Below are 23,549 nucleotides of genomic sequence, written 5' to 3'. Positions count from 1 at the left end.
GTCACCAGCTCAGCACAATAGAAAATAACAATTTGTCCAGTAACTGCACAAAGACTCCAATGTACCTCACCACTCACTAGTTGATTTGTGAACAACTGTTATGTTATGTTAATTTAATTTGTATCGCGCACAGATACTCGGGAGTCTCCCGGCGCGGAGCAGAGAGGGGCAAGCATCAGAGAATTAAGCAAAACAATAGGTTTTCAAGTTTTTCTTGAAGATCAGCGGGTCCTGAATATTCCGAAGGTCGAGAGGGAGAGCGTTCCAGGCAACAGCAGCTTTCCGCACTAAAGAGCTGCCTCCAAGCCCCTGACGTTTCAAGTGGGGGACTAGAGCGAGGCGCTGAGACAATGAGCACAGATAACCTGCTGGGGTGTAGAAAGCAAAGCGTTTCTGCAAGTAGATAGGGCCATGCCCATGAAGAGCGCGATGGGCCAAGCCGAAGGATTTGAATTTGACCCGGTCGACAAACGGAAACCAGTGCAGAGAACGCAGGTGGGGTATCATGCTAGTCCTGGTGGGAATTTCCAGAAAGAGTCTGGCTGCCGCATTTTGGACCACCTGGAGTTTTTTTAAGAGATAGCCCGGGATGCCCACATAAAGGGCATTGGCGTAGTCCATTTGAGACAGAATAAGGGCGCAAATGATGGACTCCTTCGCCTTCCTAGGCAGGAGAGTGAGAAATTTCCTCAAAGATTTCAAAAGACCAAAGCATGTCTCAGCAAGTTTCTTAATCTGTGTGGCGAAGGAAAGATTTTCCTTAACCACACCCCCAGGTTCTTAGCAGGTTTCCCTGTAGAAGTGGGGCTGGGGAACTCGGGGGGCCAAAGAGTTTCTCTAAAATTCAGGGTAAACTTTCCATAGAGGAGAATCTCTCATTTATCTTCATTGCACTTAGGTTGTGCGGTGGCTAACCAATGAAAAATAGAGGACAGACAATGTTGAGCAGAGGAGATAGAGCCCACATTCTTATCCCAGGTAAAGAGGAGCTGGGTGTCATCTGCGTAGGCCATGGCCTTAGCCCCAAGTTCCTCTGCAGGTACACCAAAGGTGTGACATATATATTAAAAAGGAGAGGGCTAAGGGAAGACCCCTGTGGAACTCCTGTCACTGCCTGGGAAAAAGAAGAGGGCGGTGGAAGCCATATCTGTTGAACCCGTCCTTCCAAGAAAGGATCTGAGCCATTCTCACTCCGCACCCGACACCCCAATCTCTGTTAAATGCGATAGGAGGTGGGAGTGGGGGACAGTGTCAAACGCCGCCGACAGGTCAAGCAAAATTAACGCTGCCTCCCCGCCGGCATCCAGACACTCCCTAATTGCCTCCGAAACCTCCACCAGGGCAGACTCAGTGCTGTGGGAGGCTCTAAACCCTGACTGGGATGGATGCAACAGGCCCTCTCTCTCAACAAACTCAGTGAGTTGTCTGTTTGCCACCTTCTCGCATAGCTTGGCCAAGGTAGAAGGGAGATGGGGCGGTAATTCATTATACTAAGTGGGTCGAGCAATTGCTTTTTTAAAAGGAGGCAAAATCTTGGCCTGTTTCCAGGCCTCTGGTAGGCAGGCAGCCTGAAGAGACAAATTGATGATACCATTCACCTCGTTATTGATGGTGTCAGCAACTGCTGCCAACATTCTGGCGGGGCAGGGGTCCAAAGGGGAGCCCGACTTCAGGCCTGTAAGAATTTTAAGGGACTCATTCCACATACACTCAATACAGGTTAACCCCTTCGACGCTCATGACGAGCTGGGCTCGTCATGCAGTAGCCTCCTGCTACGCTCATGACGAGCCCAGCTCGTCATGTAAAGTGCATCTGCTGCTTTTCCAGCACAGGGGAAAAATCCCCAAATTACGTTGGCAGTCAGTGGGGTCGCCTAGCTGGTGATAGTTCCAACCCAGCTGGGCCCTTGATGGATAATCAGATGTCACAAAAACACGGTTGTCGTTTAGAAATAGCACCAATGTAAGCACTGTTAATCTTAATCCAAAGGAAGAGTAGATAATTACGTTGAAAAGAGTTCTATAATCTTAAAGTCGTAACACTGTGGATTAAGTGTTGAGCCCGCAGGTGCCAAAATACGAAGACAGTTTAAGGAGCGGGTCCACTCCTATAAGCAAAAACGGGGGCCCGTAGACGGACCGAGTCACGTCTGTTCAGGGATGCGGGCTCTTTCCAAGTGATAGGTTCCGGGTGAGGACCCAAGACATGAGTCTCTTAGACCTCTTACTAACAATGGGAGTCCAAAATATTCTATATAAGGGGAAATGGTTCCAAAATCTAACATACCATACCAGGTGGGCTTAGGTTTGTTTCGCAAGCAGTGTGGACAACTCAGTACTCAATAGCAAATTCAAATCCCAGAGCCCACACAAGCTATGGAATAAACTGGACCTATACAGCCAAAAGATTAAGCCACCCTAAACACACATCTTCAATCTCTTTTCAATTCTACTGCAAAATGAGCACTGAGGTACACAAACTACCTATGCGCACAACAAAGCACATAGATACATTTTTCAGAGTAGTACCAGTACTTTCCTCTATTTACATATCGCACAGCCTTCTGACTTAGCTCTTCCCCTACCCCCATCTTGCTTCATTTTACTTTCAATGGGGTTTTATTTCTTACCTTGCCCTCTCCCCTCCCTCTTTTCCCATACCTCACTTCATCCTTTCACCGTGTGGTTATAATCATCATTGCTTTGCTCTATACAGCCACACCCATTAGTCTTACATGGTGCCACCTCATGATATATGTGTTGTAAGCATTGTATACCTCATGGATGTTTTTTCTTTTTTTTTTTTCTGTGCCCTTAAAAATCAATAAAATATTTTGAAATGAAAAAAGCATTGCAACTGCAATTGGAAATCCGGACATGTGCTGCAATATTAATCCTGTTGGTAAACTGTCCCATATAACATTAAATATCACATGCAAATCGCAAAAAAGCTACACGGTGTGTAATTCTCAGAAAAATTGCTGTCGGTGTCCACCTCAGAAAAGAGTAACTTGTAAGGCGAACTCTGCTGCCACTTTATAAAAAAATGGACTGCTGGCTCTCAAAAGGTGAAATGTGCAGATTCTTTTCTGGGCTTTCCTCCTACATGTCGGTACAAAAGGGGTGGTGATGGACGGAGCATCTGAACCAATCAAACACTCACACCCAGTCAAAAGATCTGGGTTTAATCCATCACCGTTCTTTAGCCCACTCTGCCACCCCAGTTCAGACATGGCCATATGCAAATCAGTCTGACCCTGTGCCTCATGGGAACAGTCCAGCCCGAACTGCCAAGCAATGTCTTCCCTGGACCGGACACAAGCTTCCTATGACCGGTTTCTGGCATTTTAGCTGTCTTCAGCCTACATGTCAGCATATTTTACAATTCAATTGAGATGCATTGCAGGGGCTTGGTCTGCTTGATACCCAGCAGGTAATGTGCATCTCTTGATTATTTTTATGAATTCCCTTCATGCTTGCTATAACGTTTTAGGAAGAGTTATATGTTGTCAACAAATGTAAGTGAACAAATAATATTATTATGTCCCACAACTAGCATGTAGAAGTTGTAATTTTTGCAACATTAAAAATACATGCAGTGGTGTTATGCTTTCTTTTTGGACAGCCATTTTGCCAGAAACCACACATGCTGTGAGAGAGAAAAAAGCACAGTAGCTGACCAGAGATGGCTTCTTAAAAAGGCATAGACATATGACTCTACTCAGCGCCAGGACACACTTGGGTATTTGCACGCTCAATTTTTTTATTTTTTTCAGAGTTTTATATAGCACGCACTTGACCTGAAGATATCAGAGCGCTTTACATGAGCATCAGTTTCGTTACAGATGGACACATTCTTTTTTTGTTAGGCATGGGGAGATTAAGTGGTTTGCCCAGAACTCCATGATGTTGAGCGTCATTGCCGAAACTCGAACCCTGTTCCCCAAATTGGAGGTTGACCACCCTAGCCGTTAGACCACATCATCTTTATAAAACTGGAACTCATAGGATTTCTTTCAACCCCCCCCACCCCAAAGGTGTTTGTTTTTTTATTTACTCATTGATCGCTGATAAGGCGGTGATTGATAAGTTTATGACCCTTTGTACTTGGTACTTTGTACTTGGCAAAATTCTACTTGCTAACTGGTTGGTTTGAGTCTGTGGGGAATAGGGGTGAGAAGGTAGGCAGTTGGAGCAAACAAGTGTTTTTTGCATTTATGCTAATGATTTCTGAACAAACCATAAGTGTGTTTTGAGTAATCAGGTGCTATCTACAATCTGCTGTGCCCCTTTCTAGTTCAGAAAAAAACATGGAACAGGGAAATTGAAAAGTTGGATCGGGACCAGGTCATCATTGGGTAAAATGGTGTGTAAAGTAAAAGAAGAAGGGGTGGGGGAGAACTGACTAAGTGGAGGTATGAGGTGTTAGGAAGGAGCAGGTATGTATGGGGAATGACAAGAGCACTCTCTTTATATGAAAGTTAGAGTCTGCTGTAAAACAGCACAAGAGTGAACCTAAAAACAGCTTTGAGTCGTAGGTGCTAATAACAGACTAGCTGCACAGATAAAATAACGTGTGCATGGGTGAGGAGGGACAACATTGGAGTTTAATAGAACAAAGACAGAACTCTGTGACTGTGTGTTAGTTAACCCCTTCCGCGCTCATGACGAGCTGAGCTCGTCATGAGTTACGCCGCTCGTACGCTCATGACGAGCTCAGCTCGCCATGTAACGCGGTATTTACAAAAACGCAGCGCACAGCGGGAAAACCGCTAGCGCGCGTGCGGTTAAAAAGAATTGTAAAACCCTTGACTCTTTCATGTGAAAACAATCAAAGGCATGGGAAGGAACAAAGAAGTTGTGAGACAATAAATAAAGATTGCTTAAAAAAGGGGACAATCTTTAATAAAAGTAAGCACACAAGAGGGACAGTGGAAAAAACATACGCGGTCACATAGAGTACTGAGGCCCAAAGGAAAAAGTAGTTCCCCGATGATACAAGTCTTCCAATTTATAAGCAGAGGAAAGATACAAGTGTCCCAACCAAATGGATATGATCCAGGGGAGGGACAAACACAACACTATGGAGGCAAACCACTGAACAAGAAGTGTTGGAAATGGTGTTACTGATTGAGGAGGGTGAACCGCTACTTAAGCAGTAACCACAGTCCCTATCAGGGTGAAGTCACAAGCAACCTAAATTAACCTGTGCCCAGTCCTCTGGTAGCTTGGGACAGAGCAGTCAGGCTTAACTTAGAGACAATGTGCAAAGTATTTATGCAGCAAGTCACACAGTAATAAAGTGACACACAACACAAGAAAAATCCCACACCTATTTATAAAAATAGTAAAATGTAATAAATTATTTGAGACCAATACGACAAAACTCCAATCAATGGAACCAGAGAAATGCAATCATGGAACCAGAGAAATGCAATTTTAAAGGCTTACATGAAAATAGTACTTAAAAGCACAATGTGCCAAATGTGGTTATCCAGTCGCGCAGGACAAAGTCACAACTTCAGGCTGACCATAATGGAGTGAGGGCCGGCTACAGGGTCCAAGTTAGGACCGCTGAACAAGAGTACCTTACATTCTGGATGCGGACTGTTGTGAGATCCCTTGTTGAGGATGCATCATGCAGTGGTTCCGATGCAGAGTTCTGTGAGGCGATGCATCGCCCTACGACTCCGATGAGAAGTTTTCGGAGATAATGCATCGCGGTGAGTCAGTTTTGCTGGGAACACAGCTGGGCTGATAGGACACCTTCTGGTCCATTTCCAAGGGTCCAGAACTGGGGTGGCACCATTTGGGAGGGCAGGACTCAAAAGCTGGTAGAATCCAGGTGCTGGGTTCAAGGAGCCTGTTTTGTCCCTGAGGCTCTGATGAGGAGGCCAGACAACTTGACCTTGAAATCACTCTGGAATTCCTGGGCTCAAGATGCAGTTCCAGTCCTTCTCACTCATGCAGGAGGGCAGCAGGGAAGCAGGTGTCAGCTTTGAAGTAGGAGAAGGTTCTGAAGGTTTCCAATTCCAACCCGAGGGTTGTTAGGGACTTTCTGCCTCTCTGCCCTGGCCCCAGCTTTTCTGGGGTCACAGTAGACAAGTATCAAACCCTATTCACATAGGCTCAGACCGAGCCTTTGTGAAGTGCAAGTGTGGTAGGTGACAACTTCTGTCTCTCATCCATTCATAGATGGCCCATCCTGCCAACACCTATGGGCCTTTGTTTCACTGTCTCAGAGCAATACAAAAACATCAACTGCCAGCTACATCCAGTCATGTGACCCAGAATACAGGCAGCAGACTTCATATGGGTAAGAAAATGTCAACTTTCTAAAAGTGGAATTTTCAGAAGTGAGACTTAAAATCCGACATTAATGAGGGCTTTTAATTACAATTCTTGAAACAACAAAGTCAATCGGTCTACCCTCTCCCAATTGAAAATTATTGTTTATTAAGGGTAATAGGGAAACCCAATGTTATCCTATGGGAGAGGTAGGCCTTGCAGTAGTGAAAAGCGAATTAAAGAGTTTTTCACGGCCAGGACATGTAAAAACTTTAAAGTACATGTCCAATTTTTTAAATACGCTGTACCCTGCTCTATGGGCTATGTAGGACCTACCCAAGGGGTGACATATGTATTAAAAAGAAAGATATAGGACTGGAAAAATGTTATTTTGCTACATTGAAATTGCAGTTTAAAACAGGACAGGAGTAGAGGGTTACTTAAGTAGGTGTCACAATCAGTGCTGAAGGACCACTAGCAGCTTTTAATTTACAGGTCCTGGGTGCATGTAGTACCACTTAATTAGGGATTTTCAAGTAAAGTAAATATGCCATTTGGATGGAAGCCAATTGTACCATGTTTAAAGGAGAAAGCACAAAACCCTTTATCACTGTTTAACAGTGGTAAAGTGCGTAGAGTCCTAAAAGTCAACAAAAATTGATTCAGCAAAAAAAGGGGGGTGTATTGGAGGCAAATTGTTTGGGGGTGACCCTGTAGAGAGAGCAGGTTCCAACAAAAAGCGAGCAACAACGCCAACTAATTGTAAGCATTAGGCAGGCTCGAAAACCACTGTACTTTTTTGGTATTGGCCACAAGAGAATTTTGACTAACAAACAGCTAAAAGCTGTTCTGTTCAAAAGACCTAAAAAGTGTTTTTTTAGGTCGAGCATTTGAGACCTCTTGTATATACTTTAGTATATATACTTTAATATATACTTATATGTGTATGTACTTTGTGGGCTCTGGAGATCAGCCCTAGGACTTGCCTGCTTCCACTTAGGGACTTTTTTTCTGTTCAACTGCCTCTATTTATGTGTCTTGATAGAAAACGGCCGGTAGAGGTCAATAAAATACCAGAATCACTTTAGCATTCTCTAGATTCCAGTAAATAGAAACTGCTTCCACAAGCACCTGTAGACAATATTTTTTTTAAATCTTGTATTTTCAGTGATATGACCACCAAAGGCCCTACGTTTATATTAAAAACAGAGCTTTGGGCTATACCCAGGGCCGGACTGGCCATTGCGGGCACCGGGCAATCCCCCGGTGCCCGCAAGGGTGGAGGCCGGTTTTGGGCCCTTGGGGGCCGTTTTTGTTACAGGGCCGTTTATGCAGCATACCTGCAAAATCAGCCCTGTAAAAAAATCGGCCGAAAACCGGCCCCGGCAAAGAGCTCGGTCGCACCCCCAACCTCTAACCCTGGGGCCAGCCGAGCACTTGGCCGGGGCCAGATTTGGTTCCCAGTCCGGCTCTGGCTATACCGTTTTCCTCTGAAAGGCAATATTTCCCTCCATACCTGGCGTGTCACACAGTTTGGTGCTTACTTTCTCTCCATGTTAAAGAACAGTAAATGTTTCAGCACCCAGGCTAATGCGCTGCATAGCTAAATACATATAAGGGCCCAAAGGCAAGACCGATTGCATTGCAAATGCTTGTTTTGCATGCACCGGTTTCTCTCTTAAAGATGGTGGATGCAGGAATCTTATTACACTCATCTACTATTTATATATATATGTATATAGAGATAACTCTAACCATTAGTATGTGTAGTAGACCTTTGTACTCACTACCATTCCTATGTGATTCTTAGAGTTTATCCATTTGTATCTCTTCCTTGAGTGGCTTAACAACGTGAACATTTGCAATTTTTTCAATTTGTATCTCTTCCCTGTGTGACTTTACAACTTGTACATTTGCAATTTTTTTCCTGTTTGTATCTTTTATGTAACTCTTGTAATCCTAAATCCTTATGTATCGCAACTGGTTCTTTTGTAAAGCGCTCCGACACCTTCGGGTAATGTTCGCGCTATAGAAAATACCATTCAATAAATAAATAAATAAAAAATCTGATGCCCTACGTCATCAAAGCGCATAAATGACTTGTGGATACAGGCAGCGAGTTGTTCAAGTACCAAGTGGTCGTGTGTGGCTTAACAGGCAGTGGCACTTAGAACAGGTTTACGAAGTTAGACTCATTGGCTTTGTCACTGCTTGAAAGCAGGAAGTAAAGTTCCTCTCCTACGCTGTCCCGCTCAGGTGTGCAGAGGCTGTGGGCTCTTCGGTGCTGTTTGTGTTCACGTGCGCACATGTAACTGGCTTTACATCACTTTCCATCATTTCAGTTTATTCCCGGTACAGCATAACAAACCTTTCGTCTCTCTGCAGAGGCGGACCTTCCCGATTGATGCAATCGAGTGCAACAGCCTCCCCTGGGTGGTGGTGTCACAGCACTGCCCCCTGGTGCAGCCTCCTGGGAGTGCGCCCAGCGCCGCTGTTAAAGACGCCGACTCATCACCCTCACTGGGCAGGCCTTCCCCCTCCGAAACCCAACCAATGATTTTTCTCCCATTTCAATCTTTTCCACGTTTATCATCTTTCAGTCTGTCACTCCTGAACTGGGTAACTTCCACCCCAGGTTGGCGTCATATAAATGTGCTAAACGATAAATGTAAATTAAACGTTTTCTCTGTTATTCTTTAAGAACAAGTGACCTAATTTGCGCAGGCGGTTTCAAGTGGAGGGCCCGACACTCCGTTCTGAGAACAGGACTCATTATTCATTCACATCAGACTTCGACCTTTAGGAACAGAGAGAGATGCTGAGAAGAAAGAAAGACATGGAAACTGTGCGAAAGGGTGAAAGCAGAATTAAATACGATAAAAACCCTGCATAGGTGAGATAAAGAGAAAGTGTAAGGTAGTGGGTAAAAAAAAAACAAGCGATGAAAATGCAATAGGTCTCGCCTTTGATCAAGTTAAAGCCAGGGCTCGAGTCGGGGTACCACGTGGATGGACGGCATCCCCCCCCTTATTTTACCGGGAGCTCGATAAGTGGAGCAAATGGAGCCACACATTCACTCTTTGGCCTCTCTGGGGCGAGATCAGAGCCCATTCAGAAGGCTGCTAACACGCTGGCTTCTCTGATGAAATCGCATCTAAGGGGTGAGCGAGGGGAGGCAATGGGTCTGATGGTGCAAGCCACCTTTCGTGACGTCACTTCCTGTTGTGACGTCAGCATCCCCCCACTTCTTTTTTTAGGACTTGTGCCCTGGTTAAAGCCATTTGCCTTGCTAATGGTATTGTATAGCAAAGCAAATGGCTTCAACTTAATAAAAGGCGAGACCTATTGCATTTTCAATGCTAGTTTCAGAATGTTAGGAGTGAACTGAAAGGTTGTCTTTTTCTCAAGGAAAGTGAAGAAGTGAAGGAAGAGAGTGGGGGAGACGGAAACAAGGCAGATGGGGGAGAGTGACACACGGGGGTGTCAGGCGTGGAGCGAGAGGAGAAGGAAACAAGGCAGAGGAAGAAAGTGACACACGGGAGTCAGATGTCGAGGGAGGGGAGACGGAACCTAGAGGAGAGAGACATACACACACATAGAAGTGGAGCGGAATAGAGGGTGAGATTGAAACCAGGGCAACGGGAGAGAGATATACACAAGGGGTCAGAAGTGGAATGAGATAGTAAGGGGAAAAAGGAAACAAGGGCAGAGGGAGAGAAACACCGCTGGAGGTCAGAAGGGGGGTGAGAGAGAGGGGGAGTTGGATACAAGGGCAGGGAGAGACACACACAGGGATTAGAAGGGGAGCAAGAGAGAGAGAGAAGGAAACAAGGGCAGAGAGAGAGAGAAACGCATGGAGGTCAGAAGGGGAGAGAGAGAGACATGGGAGGTGGAAACATGAGCAGAGAGAGACACACGGGGAAGTGGAGCGAGATGGGGAGGGGAACAAGGGCAGAGGGAGAGACACAAATGGAGGTCATAAGGGGAGAGAGACAGGGCCACAGGTGTTCAGAAGTGGGGGAAGAAAGCGAGAGGGAGACGGAAACAAGAGCAGAGAGAGTGACATGCATGGGGGCCAGGCGTGGAGCGAGATAGCGAGGGGGAGACGGAACCTAGGGGAGGAAGACATACACACACACACACGAGGTCAGAAGTGGAGCAGAATAGAGGGTGAGATGGAAACCAGGGCAGCGGGAGGGCGATATGCACACGGGTCAGAAGTGGAACGGGATAGAGAGGGGTGAAGGAAGCAAGGGGAGAGAGATATACATACGGGGTTCAGAAGGGGAGCGAGAGAGGTGGGGTAAATAAGGGCAGAGAGAGCGAGAAGCCAGCAAGAGGAGCAGATGTGGCTAGCGAGATGGGCGAGGAGGCGCAGGGAGTGCATGCTAGTGGGAGAGAGCACAGGAGAGGCTGCGGTGGGTGACCTTCACCACAGTGGCATCGATGCCCCACCTCTGGCAGGGGTGCCCTCATTAACAACGTTCCCTCCAGCTGCCAAGAGCGTCCATGATCTCGGGGTCTGGGAGGGATGCAGTTACCTGGTGGCGGCAGGTGCTCACTCTGTGGGCTGCAGGCGGCTCCTTGACTCTGCTCGGTGCCCGGCTCCCTCAGTGCCCGCCGCTGCTGCCTCCCTCCTCGCCAATCAATAATAGCAGCGGGAGTGCGGGGGCAGGAACCCTCCTGCAGCCCGAGAGAGCCAGTGGGGATTTAAAGGGACAGCAGCAGCAAGAGGCCTGTAGCAGGAATTCTGACCAGGTGCACCTGGAGTCGGGCACGGGCACTGTGCTCGCGTTGGAGCCTGACGCGGGCATAGTGCACATACTGGAGTCTGACTGACATAGGCACAGTGCTTCACTGGATCTGGACACGAGCATAGAGCACACACTAGAGTATAACTGAGTGTACAAAGACATACTGGTAAACTGGAACCTGAAGCGGGTAGAGTGCTATTCCTGGTGTATGACTAACATAGGCACATTGCTACAGCCTAAGCTAGTTTGAAAAGGAAAGACTACAATGTGCTTTAATGTGCAGCGTGCGCGCGCTATAAGAAATGCAGTTCCCACATCACGGGAACAAAATTGGCGTTGGCCTGTCCACATGTTGATTTTAGTGGAGAGTGAGTGTGCTCATCTGTGCTCTGTACCGCGTGTACGTAACTCTGGCAAGATGCATACCGCGTGTGTCAACAAATGTAAAAAAATAAAATAAAATAGCACAGCTTGGTTGCCATGACAATACAAAGCTATTGCCACAAGCAAAACAAAATGGCGTGGGCTTGTCCACAAGGGCCGTCCTAAAAGTGGACAAGGCGGTAACTTCAAAGCCCAGTTTTCAATCACGCGTCAGCGTTTAACATAATCGATAACGCGCGCCAATGGAAAACAAGGGCGTGCCTTTAAGTGAGTTTGGAAACTATCAATAGCAAAAGGCACTCGCATGGCGAAGGCAGCGCATGCAGGCTGCTAACGCCAGGCGAGACCTAAAAATGGAGGTGAAATCACAACTAGTGAGCCTTGGTATCTTGCAAGCCGTCATTGGGCACCACTGGCCGAGGGTCCTAATTTAGGAAAAACTTTTCACTGCTGCATCAACTATTGTTTTTAACAAGTTAGGCAATCTTAGGGACTGTATTGAAAATGAATGCAAAGTATTCTTTTAAGATTCTAGAAGAACTCACTATGCTATTGTTAACATTCTTCCATGACAGAATTTATTCAAGAGTCAAGATTTTTTGTTACGGATTATGTGGACTTGGAGATTTGATCTAAAACAGTATTTTGTAAAGATTGCAGACACCTTTCGGGATTATTAAGAACATGTGACTAAATTTGAAACAATAGTAGCAGGATATTCCTTTTTGGCAGCCAGATTCCCTTTCATACCCATTCCTGTAAAGATATATATATGTTATTTCATCATCACAAGCTTTATTTCGACACAAGAGTCATAAAAGCAACATATAAACAAAAATAACACAAGAAATTACAGTGACATAAATACAATTGATCATCATAAAATCGAGTTAAAACTAATAATAATTCATAACTTTAACATGCATAAAAAAGGTTTCAAGATACTTGGAAGGTTGACGATATTTAAAAAGAAGAAATAAAGTGCTTGTGCGTGATAGTGTTTCCAGCAGTGATGTTAAAAGTTTATAAATGTGGCTGCTGTCTAAGGGGTTAGAACTACTACATCTTCTTTTCAAGTGCTTTTCTTCGTATCAGCCACACTTGGCCCAAATACTTTGCCATACAACAAGATATAAGAGGTCTGGTGTCAGTTTAAGGATACGAAGTGCAACATAGTGATTCTGTGTTCCAAGCTGCCGGCAAAGCGGGCTCAACCATTTTTCCCGCTGCAGTTTGTACGCCGGACAGGCAAATTGGATATGTGCAATGCTTTCAACAGGGGCCTGGCAACTAGGGCAATCTTTTCCGTTATTGGTGGACCATTTAACCGTCACTTCCCCTACTGGGAGCGAGCTGTACCTGAAGTGCATATAGAGTATTCTCTCTCTCAGCACTTTAATTAGTTCCAGGTAGGGCTCAAAGAATCGTCTTTGCTTATGTAGGTAGAACTCGGTTGTCAATTTACCCATGTTAGTTCGTCTAATATCACGTTGGTCCACCCATTCCCAGTAGAGCTGTATAAGGTCCTCCCTCCTTGGGGGTTCCTGACTGGCCCAGCAATCTCACTGAGCCCAATTGCTGAAAGCATCTTTTTGGTATCACATATCCAGCCTATTTCCCCCCCAGTATCAAGTCTAATTACCTCAGTGAGTGTCCTCCTAATGCTGGCCCAGAATAGTAAAGGGCGGACCTGGCTATGTCACTTATCGACTGCCTACGCATGTCCAAGAATGGCGGGGTAAGAGGGATGTATTTTGGTGCTGACACTAGATCTCTTGAAAATTTATGTTCTGATATGGAAAGCTCATCCAGTTTATCGTAACCCCAAACTTCGGCACCATATAGGGCAGCATTAACCACCTTTGCATTATATATCTGGAGGGCTGGAGCTACAGGTCTTGTGTGGGAAAGGCGATGTTCTTTAGCCACTGCACCTGCCGTACGCTTGTGTGCCATCAGCAACTTGCCCAGGTGCGGCCTCCATGACATTTTGTTATTTATATAGCGCAAGCCTAGTTAAAAGGCAGCAGAGCGTTGATCATGATCTTGCCTCTAAGACTGAATCATACACGGTTAGACTAACTTGTTATAGGAAGATGTTTTATAAAGCATCAAAATACGTGTGTGGATCCATTAGTCAACTTTTCTTTCCCAGGAAATGAAAATCTCTATTCCCCCTGGAGCTTCTGTGGCTGAGGATGCAGCATCCAAAGGCCTCCTTGTTGTGTCCTTGGAAGGATTGGTCCGGGCAGCAGGAGTAGGTTTGATCAAGATTGATTCCATATAAAACAAGCCGTACCAGTGTCTCCTTGCAGCCACCCCACTCTCAGTCAGCATTTAACTGCCTTCAATGGAACACTCTGAGCAACATTGGTGCAAGCTTGGAGTATATTGGCATTCCAAGAATACATTTACATCGTGTCTTAGCATTGCTTCACAGTAATTTAATTCCCCATAACACATCTTCCCCCTTTACAATAAATACACTCAACTGCCCCCCAAAATCTGAACCAGCAACGTATAAGAGAAAACAAAAATATCCCATCATTATAAAGCATAATCACTCAAATACTTTGGTCTACCTACATTCCACTTAGGTATTTGGACCTGGGTAGCGACTTCGTGACAAATTCCTTCAGGGACAGTTGCCGTTGTCACTGTCCCCGGAGGATGTGAGTCCTGCAAACCAATTAAACCTGCATGTCCACTTGAGCCTTCGCCCTGCCCCAAACATGGAATCTCATCCCCAACCCGGTAGCCAAGACATTGAGGATTGGAGTCTCCTCTCTCAGCTCTAACCAAATAATTAAAAGAGAACGGTCCCCCAGCAGGAGCGGTCGGATCATTGAAATAGGTCCTTCCCCCAACAGGATTAGCTGAGTCAGACACCATCCCTTCATCATTCACCTTGCCACATCTCTTTTATTCCACCATTTCCCAATCTCAACTCTGACGGGATGTCTGGACACTTTGACCAGTCTAGTGTCAGGGTAATATTTCAAATAGGTCTTCTTTGTCCCCTGTGGCCTTTTCACTCCAACTCATTCCCCACACAAAATTCTACATCCTTCTTCTTAAGCACATTGTGGGTTTTATATAGCGCTAGGAATCGACTCCCGGAGGAGTATCTCCACGCTTCGACCGCTGGGGAACCCGTCCTGGCTCACCCTAAGAGATGGTCCCTGATGGGTATCTCTAAGGTGCGACCAAGCATCCCCGGCGGTCTGGGGGGGCGGTTGTGAAGATGAAGCAAGCTGATGCCCAGAGTTGCCGAGTGTGGTTTCTGACTAGAGTAGGCACCGAGGCGAGAATTATCGAGTCCGCTGACCCTGGTCCACAACCCTGCCGCGTCGGGAATCGAACCCTGGTCCCGGCCGTTCTCTGCTTACGGGTCTGCCGCCTCTAACCAGTGAGCCACACTTCTACACATTGTATCTGATGTTCTCCATGACTTGGGAATCCTCTACTCTTGCTCTGATTGATATGGGTTCGGAATACTGTTATCCACTCTAGTTTCTTCTACCACCCATTTGAGACAATTCATTGAAGGAATACCTATTGTTCAAAAGGAGCAATGCCTGTGGTGGACTGGGGCATGTTGTGATAGCACCAAGCCCTTTCAGCTACTACATCCTGAACCAACAATCACACAGCGCTCGCCACTAGTATGGTCTCTTTGAACATTCAATCCATTTTCTTGCGGGCTGTACTATGCTGTAATAAGGTGCTTGACCCCTAATTTCTTTAAAAACTCCACCATCTGATGTGAAACAAATTGCATACATTATTAGTTACCAAGAAATGCAGGGATTTCCTCTCCATGGAACAATTCCTTTAAAAACACTAACCACACTTGCAGTGTTGAGCTTGCTCAAAAATTTGTACGGGATCCATTTAGAGTGATAATCAATTGCTACCAACACATATCTCTTCCCTTCCTTCATGGGCCAGATAAAGTCCATTCTCAACTTTTCTCAAAGATGGCTAGGATACTGTACAGGACATAACGGTACATTACAGGTGCAAACAGTCTTGCCCGCCTGTCAACATTCGCCACAACTTCTGACAGTCACCTCCACGCCATTATTTATGCCTGGCCACAAGTAATATAAGAACAACCTTTTGTTGTGCCAGTGATACTCACATGCCCTTTGTGAGCCAATTTCACCAACCTGCGCCTCAAGTTGTTTGATGAAATCAACACAGATCCCATCATTAACAGTTAAGCTTCACACACTCAGTTCAGTCTTAACTTTGAAATGCAGCTTTATTTCACTGGCAATCAACCCTTCTCTAGGCCAACCACTGATATATTTCTCAAGTACCACCCGGCAGTTGTCTTTGCATACTAGATCCTTCCAGTTCTAACGTGAAATGGCATCCTCCGACAAGGTCAAACTATCCACCATCCTTATCACCATTTTGTCTTCCTCGCACACTACCTTACTTTGAGTGTGAGATTTTGGGCCCCTTGAGAGAAAATCCGCCCTACAATTCTTGCCTCCTTCAATATGTTTCAGTTTAAAGTTTTCATACAATCTGGATAGCAGACCTGTCATTCCTTAAGTACACCAATGGTTTGTGGCCAGTAACTACCATAAACTTTCTGCCCAACAATGTAGAGAAATTATGTGTATCCTACACATGGGCACGGCTTCTCTTTTAATGGTGCTGTGATTTTTCTCAGCTATCGAAGGACATCTGTATGCAAAAGCAGTTTTCTCCTGGCCTCCTACCATCTGGCTGAGGACCACTCCTATCCCATACCACTGGAGTCTACAGTCACTATAGATGGTATAACATCCTAGTAGGGCTGCAAGGCAGGAGCCTTCATGCTAAGGGATTTGAACCTATTAAATGCTTCCCTCTGTTCCTCCTCCCAGACAAACTGTGCTCTACTCCTCAACAGTTTTTTTAAAGGTTCGGTCTGTAGAGCATAATGTTCTCCCTCAAATACTTAAAGGAACATTGCGTCCCTTGTGTACAAAAGGAATTGCTTCGGGTTTCAAAATGATCTTGTGTTCAAACCCCCTGACTATTACCAACCTATCCTCAAATATGACCATGTGCTTTTCCAAAACATAATGCAAGGAATTAACTTACACTTCTAAATGTTCCACCAGAGAAATATGCTGATCGGTACCTGGTCTGAGAACCATTATAAACTTACCCTGGGCCCTCCAACCTAAGATATTGCGGCCTCTCTTTACCGCATATATTTTAGTGTATATGGTTCTGTTCTCACCTTATGTGCTCATGGAATTGACCCATCATATCAATTTCTTGCCCCCAAATTCTATTGTGCGAATGTCAGGAGGCAATACACAGATGTCCCCATTTTGCGTGGTATAGATCGCCTGACACTATAGTGATGGGGGAGCCAGAATCCAGTGTAACCTTCATTTCTACATTTCCAATTTTCATCTCGCAGACAGGATCCCCTCCTCCACCAACAATCATGCCAAAAAGTGGTTAAGGAGTAGCAAACATGTTAACAGACAGTATGAATTTATTTTATAAATCTGCCTCATCTATGCCATTGACTGGCAGTAACTCATGCTGAGTTTCCATCAACATCACTTTTTGTAAGTTCTTGCACACATTTCTATTGTCTCCTTGAATGCATCATATTGAGCAGAAGACAGAGGTTACAATTGCAGCTGATGGTCGAATAGTTTTTGTCCTTCCACTGCAAGGCTGTTGTATAAAATGGACTTCTTCCTTACAGTTGGGAAGTTCAAACCATCAATGGCTACAAGAGAACTCTTGAATCATCTGTACCAATGATGCCAATTTAACCCGCGGACTCCAGGTTCCAGTAGAAAAGACACTGGTAAATTGGCTGTTTGCATAGCCAACAACAGTTTATTTGTATAAATGTTCACCGTAGTAGTGCCTTGTTTATCAACCTGGTAGCTGAGTTGGTTCCAACAAAATATGTTCCAAGAAGTTTGACAGGGTAGACAATAGTTTGAGACTAACTCAAAAACTCAATAAAACGTTAATGTTTAGCAGTAATGCCTTGCAGCAGGCTACACATGTCCAGAAATCACTGTGCAAGAGGCAACATATGAGCAGACCAAGATGAACTTTGAGAGCAACTGGGCTTGCCAGGTCCCCATGATGAACATTCCACCCTCTCACTTAGTAGCAAAAGAGCTTTCATTCCTTAAGCCACAACCATGAGATGCACTTCCTTCCTTGCAGTGCCACTCCGAAGAATCAAGATGCGGTATGCCAATGGGAGACCAAGTTGGGGAAGAAAGTCTTTTCCCAGTAAAATACACCGTAAAGCAGCTGATAGGGTGATGCGGAGTGAGTGCGCCAGCGAGTCCTGACAACGATCCTTTGTATTCACAGTGGATCGCAGGCCCCAAATGTCTTGGTAACGCAGTCGCGTACTAGGTTGTAGCCTGTAGAGGCGCATATAGAGTATTTGAATTATTCGATTTTGCACTGGTAGAGGACCTCAAGCGTTTAAATAAATGAAAAAAAAGATATTATTTATAAGCCTTACTCTGGTTCACTGTGGCAAAATGTTCAAAACCTGAGCAGGTATTTCAGGCAGCAGGAGACTTAAGTACTTGTGGAATCACCCCAGGTTCTGCCCTGCTATGTGCTGGCTTCTGTCACCAATCTCGTTGCCAAATTATGTTATGTCCTTGAAAGGATTGCTCAGGACAGCAGACAAAGGCTAAATAAAAATGGTTTGATTCCATGTAAAATAAGTCAGCACCTGTGTCTCCCTGCAGCCTCCCCAGGCTCAGTCAGCTTTGCCTGGAACACTCCTAGTGATGTCGCTACAAGCTCGGAATGCATTGACATTCCAAGAATACAATTACATCATAACACCTACCCAGCAAGACTTTTGACACACTCTCCTTCGTCTCCCTATTCATCCTATCTCCATCCTTTCTCCCTCCTATACCTTTACCCCCTTACTGTTCCAAGCTCCATTTATTCCGTCTTCCAACGCTCTTGAAATGTTTTCCTGTAACTGATGCAATTTTGTAATTTTGTGGATCCTTATGTAAAGCGCTCTGATACCTCTGGGTCTAGCCAGCGCTATATAAAACTCAAATAAATAAATAACATGGCTCCACACAATATAATTCCCCATAACATTCTTCTGCTGTCTGCAGATCAAATATGATCTTCCAGTCAGAGGCAGGAGGGTCTGCAGAGTAATCATTCAGGTCTGCAGACTAAAACTGATGGCAACCAATCTGATTTGCAGAAAGTTTGATGTTCGGGTCCGAGACCTGATCCACCGGTAAAAATGCTAAAGATATACATTAAATGGTCTGCTCCAAGTGGGGGTTACTTTTTTTAAAATCTGTCATCTATGCCTATATCTATACTACTATTATAAAGAGAGAACATTCACCTTTGAGCCAGGTAAACTCGGGAACCACAGCGCCAATCCACACACCCGATACATTGTAGAAATTGTCAGGGTGTGCAGATGGACATAGGCTATAAAAAATAAACGTACATTTAAAAAAAAATAACTTAAAAAAAAAGTAGTGCCCTGAAAGTAGCGCCGGCCGCGACGCTGCTCTGGCCGCGACGTAGCGCGTGGGTGATGACGAGGAGGAGCGGCGGCCGGCGGACATGGAGCTGCGGTGAAGTGAGGAGCGCGGGCGCGTCATGGCGAAGAGGAGCGGCGGTGAAGTCAACATCGCGGGAAGGAGCGGCAGCACAGGTAAAGTAAAGGCTCAGGGCAGGAGGGAGTCAGGGCAGGAGGGAGTCGGGGCTGGAGGGAGTCGGGGGGCGGGAGGGAGTTGGGGGGGGGAATCGGGGGAGGGAGGGAGGGAGCGGGTGTGCACAGAGGGACAGGCGGGAGGAGTCGGGCGGGAGGGGCTCGGACCGGGAGCGGGTGTACTGCCCCCAGCCCCTTTCTGCCCCAGGCAACGCTGGAGCGGGCTGCTAGTATCGCCTAAAAAACAGCAGATGTACACCACACAATGCACACAATCTGTAAATATCGTTGCACTAATGGAAATTTGGTGCAAGTGTGTAAAGAAGGCAACATGGATTTCATGCACAAACACCCTAGAAACTGTTTTCTTCTGAGATAACTTAAAACCCTCTTGACCATTGTAAGTGAAATTCGAGAAGACAAACAAATGACAGATGGAAGAAATATATGCCACGTTTGGTGCATATTAGTCATATTAGTTATTAGAAAAACAATATCTCCTGGGGAAAGTCTGACTGAACCATAAGTAAAGAGGCCCCCTTGTGCCTCTCTAATACACACGCGTATATAGTGACGATTGCAAACGATTTGTCTCTTGTCTTAAATAACTACCCGATGCCCTATCAGTGCATCAGATAGTTATTTTAAAAAAATCTTTCAAAGTTTATTTTAAAGTTAAGATTTTCATACAAATTCACTGTAATACGACATTAAGCACTTAAATATATATATATATTTTTACTCTTTTTCAATGCTAAAGCTTTCTGTTTTTACATGGCACTTTCAAGTGATGTAAACATCTGCACTTGAGAGACTTGCTTGTGCTTTGACTCTTAGCACCACCACTGGCCCCTCGCTGAGCTTGCCCGAAGACTTTGCACCCTTCCCTACCTCTATGGCTGCGCTCAAAGACAGCAAAGAAGGTCTGTTTCAGGGACATGAGCATTTGTCACTTTTACATACCAAAAACAACCAACAAGGAGTGGAGGGTACCAGGAAACGTTTGAAGATCAACAGCGAATCTATTCCCCAATAATAACTGTCAAAACAATGTAAAAATCCCCGGGTCTACTGAGTCAACCTAGACTCTTGTAATAGCTAAACACCTAAAAAACTGTCAAGAAAGCTCTCTGGGATCTCAGACGTAAAAAATAAAATTATGTACAAGTGATCACTTGTACTTTCACATCTGTGACATCCCAGAGAGCTTTCTCGCTTCTCCTTCTTCACACTATTTTGATAAAATCCGCAAGCTCCCTTCTCCGACTGAGAAGGTTGCAGCCCTTGGTTACACTAGCGTGTGACTAGGAGACCCAGATGATGAAGCATGTCACTTTGGTGAGTAATGGGAATCCGTCCTTTTTTAAGGATTTTCTTTTGCAAAGGTCCCTTGTTCTGAGGTCTGTCCTTCTGTAGACAGCTTGACAGTTTTTTAGGTTTTTAGCTATAACAAGAGTCTTGGTTGACTCAGTAGACCCGTGGATTTTTTCATTGTTTTGACTTTTACATACCTTCATATGTCGCACGCATGCACACAGTCTTCCTTTCAGGTACTTGTTGCCTGCAGGCACTTCAAGCTACCTTTCCGTGGAGTCAACATTTATGACCCAGGGTCACCTGCGGCATTCAAGCAACCGCAACCTCTCTTGGAACTCAGATATGTTATGTCGATTTCTATAATGATCTAATCACCTGTGAGGACATCCAGGCACTTGACTTGAACCACACAATACCTGGTTATACTTTATGATACAGCAGTGGACTGTGTGATGCCCATTCCACTCTGAAGGCACCACATGGTGCTGTTGTCCTCAAAGGACGGAGGAAGTAAAGACTAGAAAAGCTGTAATACGCAAGAGTACGTATTTCTTAAAAACTAAGAACATTCGCCATAGTCTTCTCAGTTCAGTTTATTAAATTCACTCAAAGCAAGGGCACGACAGCCCATGAGGAACCGTGCCCTGGTTATCATCCATTTTCTGTCCCCCTGCAGCTGGTGTAAACCGTCCGGACTGAACAAGCACCCTACAGGAGAAAAAGAGTGCATTTGCACGGCCATCTTGGCTCCAGGAATACTTTCAGTGTCAAAAAAACTACAGATGGCTAATTCCATAGGGTGCACAACATAAAGGGTAACAGTCTGTTCTACTTTTTAAAATAACATTAATACTGGAACCATACATGGACAATTAACAAGGTGTGTTTAATGTACAGGTTTTCCGTTACACTTCCATGGAGCCGCCATCTTGTTGGGACTCCAATGAAAGCGATTCAATCTGGAAACAGACACATCTGCAACATCTTCCCCCAGCGCTGATCACCATAGTCATATTGTACTTCCTGCCTTTTTATGCATTTCACTTGGTTATGTGGCACCACGAACAAAGACTTTGCTTTATATATTTTTTTATATATAGTTATTTACCGATTCATTGCCTTCCAGACAATGGCAAACAATAACCAAAGCAGATTAAGATGGGGAAAACAGGCAAAAAGATGACACATTAACATGGATAGCTTCAGGTCTGCCGTCTATATTTAGACAGTAATATGTCGAAAACACATGGAATTAAGACCTGGCGGCAGCTATGCCAAGCTCTACATTGTACTGGTCTCGATTTTTTCCTACTGGAATAAGTTCAGCTGCCAGATCATAAAACTAAACACGATGGCAGACTATAATAGTAACAACGTCTTCAAAACAAGACTTGTAATATGGTTAAAAAGACAATATTCTATGAAGCCGATCGTACCTTCTCAGTCGAAGAAAACACATGAAAGGCATACTTAAATGAAGGCAATTCTTAAACCACAAGCATTTTGGAAGACCATTGAAAATGAATTATGTCTTTGTTCAAAGAATCTGACTGGGCAAAAAGCAAGGATGTGTTTATAAAAAAATAAAAAAAAATAAGTTAAGACTTCGCTGAAGTCTTAAGAAAAAAATAGAGTTCATTTTAGCAAACTTCTGTAGAACCTCTATCTCACGTCTTTAATGACCAGGTCAGATATAAAGGTACCAGCCTGAAGCGGTCTAATGAACAACAGGATGGGCTCACACAGCACATAGTGAGCGAAGATCAGGCCATCTCCAGGAAGCACAAACATCAGCTTTTATTTACCACGATTGAGAAAGTTAGTAACCATGCAAATATTTTGGGAGCTCCAGGGAAAATGAGCTGATCCAATAGACAATATTTCCTGGGAAACAACTTCCTTCAAGGAATAATTTGGCTTTGTATATTCATTGATCATAAACTTACCTTCAGAAATACACAAGCAAATTTTCAACTGTGTGATGAAAGGAAAGACCACACCAGCCGTAGTTCAAAGATGTTGGTTTAACAGACTTTCCAGTTGAAGACTACTATACATATTTGAGGAGTGGGCAAAGCTGCAAGAATGCCAGTACAGTAACCACATAAGTCTGGAGAAGCACCTGCGGCAGGTTACTACAAGCAAGTCAATGTTGTCTTCTAAGGAATTGAGAAAATCAAGCAGGCAGCAATGGCAGACCACTAAGCAAGTGGTCCCAAATGTACAGCATTATAAATGGTAGTGGGTGCTAGTTGATAATAATGATACCTCTTCTAAACTTTGTTTCTTGGCTCGCATCAAAGCGTATTCAACCGGGATGACTGAACATTTTCTCCACTTGAATACCAACAAGACGGAGATTATGCTCTTTGGAACTGCCCTAAAGCTCTGGACTGCAGAGTGGTGGCCCACAAACGTAGGCACAGCTCCAGCCCTCAAGGCGGTGGTTAAAAATGTAGGCATCCGGTTGAATCAGTCCCTTTCTATGAGAGATCAAGTAAGAGCTACCACCGGTGCCAGTTTCCATATGCTGAGTCTCTTGCACAGCGTTTTTCAATTCCTTCCACTTGAGGTGCATAAAACTGATTCAGGCGCTAGTAATTAGACACCTATTCTACTGCAATGCACTTTTGGCTGCCACTAATGAGGCTTTACTAAATAAACTGCAAGTGGTTCAGAATACTGCAGCCCACCTAGTAAAGAATATGCCAGCCACAGCAACTGCATCACCTCTTTTGCGACAGCAACACTGCCTACCTATCACACAGAGATTTAAGTTCAAGAGTTGCTGTATTGTACACAAGGTGCAAAATGGCAAAGGACCCAGTTGCTTAACAGAAAAAGTCTCCGTTATCGACCATGTAGATCCTTATGGTCAGGCGAAAAATCTCTCCTCATTATCCCTCGTTTTAGTAAGTCCCGCTCTTGGGATAAATCTTTTTTCCATCTAGTTCCCCTATATTGGAATCATCTGCCTGCATAAATGCAATGATTTCCCTACTTTTAGGAAACTTTTGAAAACCGAACTGTTGTGTAACGGATAACCTGAGATGTTGCTCTCTAGCGCGGAGATACCCCTTTGGGGAAGCGAATCAGGCACTTTA

This window comes from Lissotriton helveticus, chromosome 12 (genome assembly GCF_964261635.1).
Source record: "Lissotriton helveticus chromosome 12, aLisHel1.1, whole genome shotgun sequence".
NCBI lineage: Eukaryota > Metazoa > Chordata > Amphibia > Caudata > Salamandridae > Lissotriton > Lissotriton helveticus.
This window is presented reverse-complemented; position numbering follows the sequence as displayed.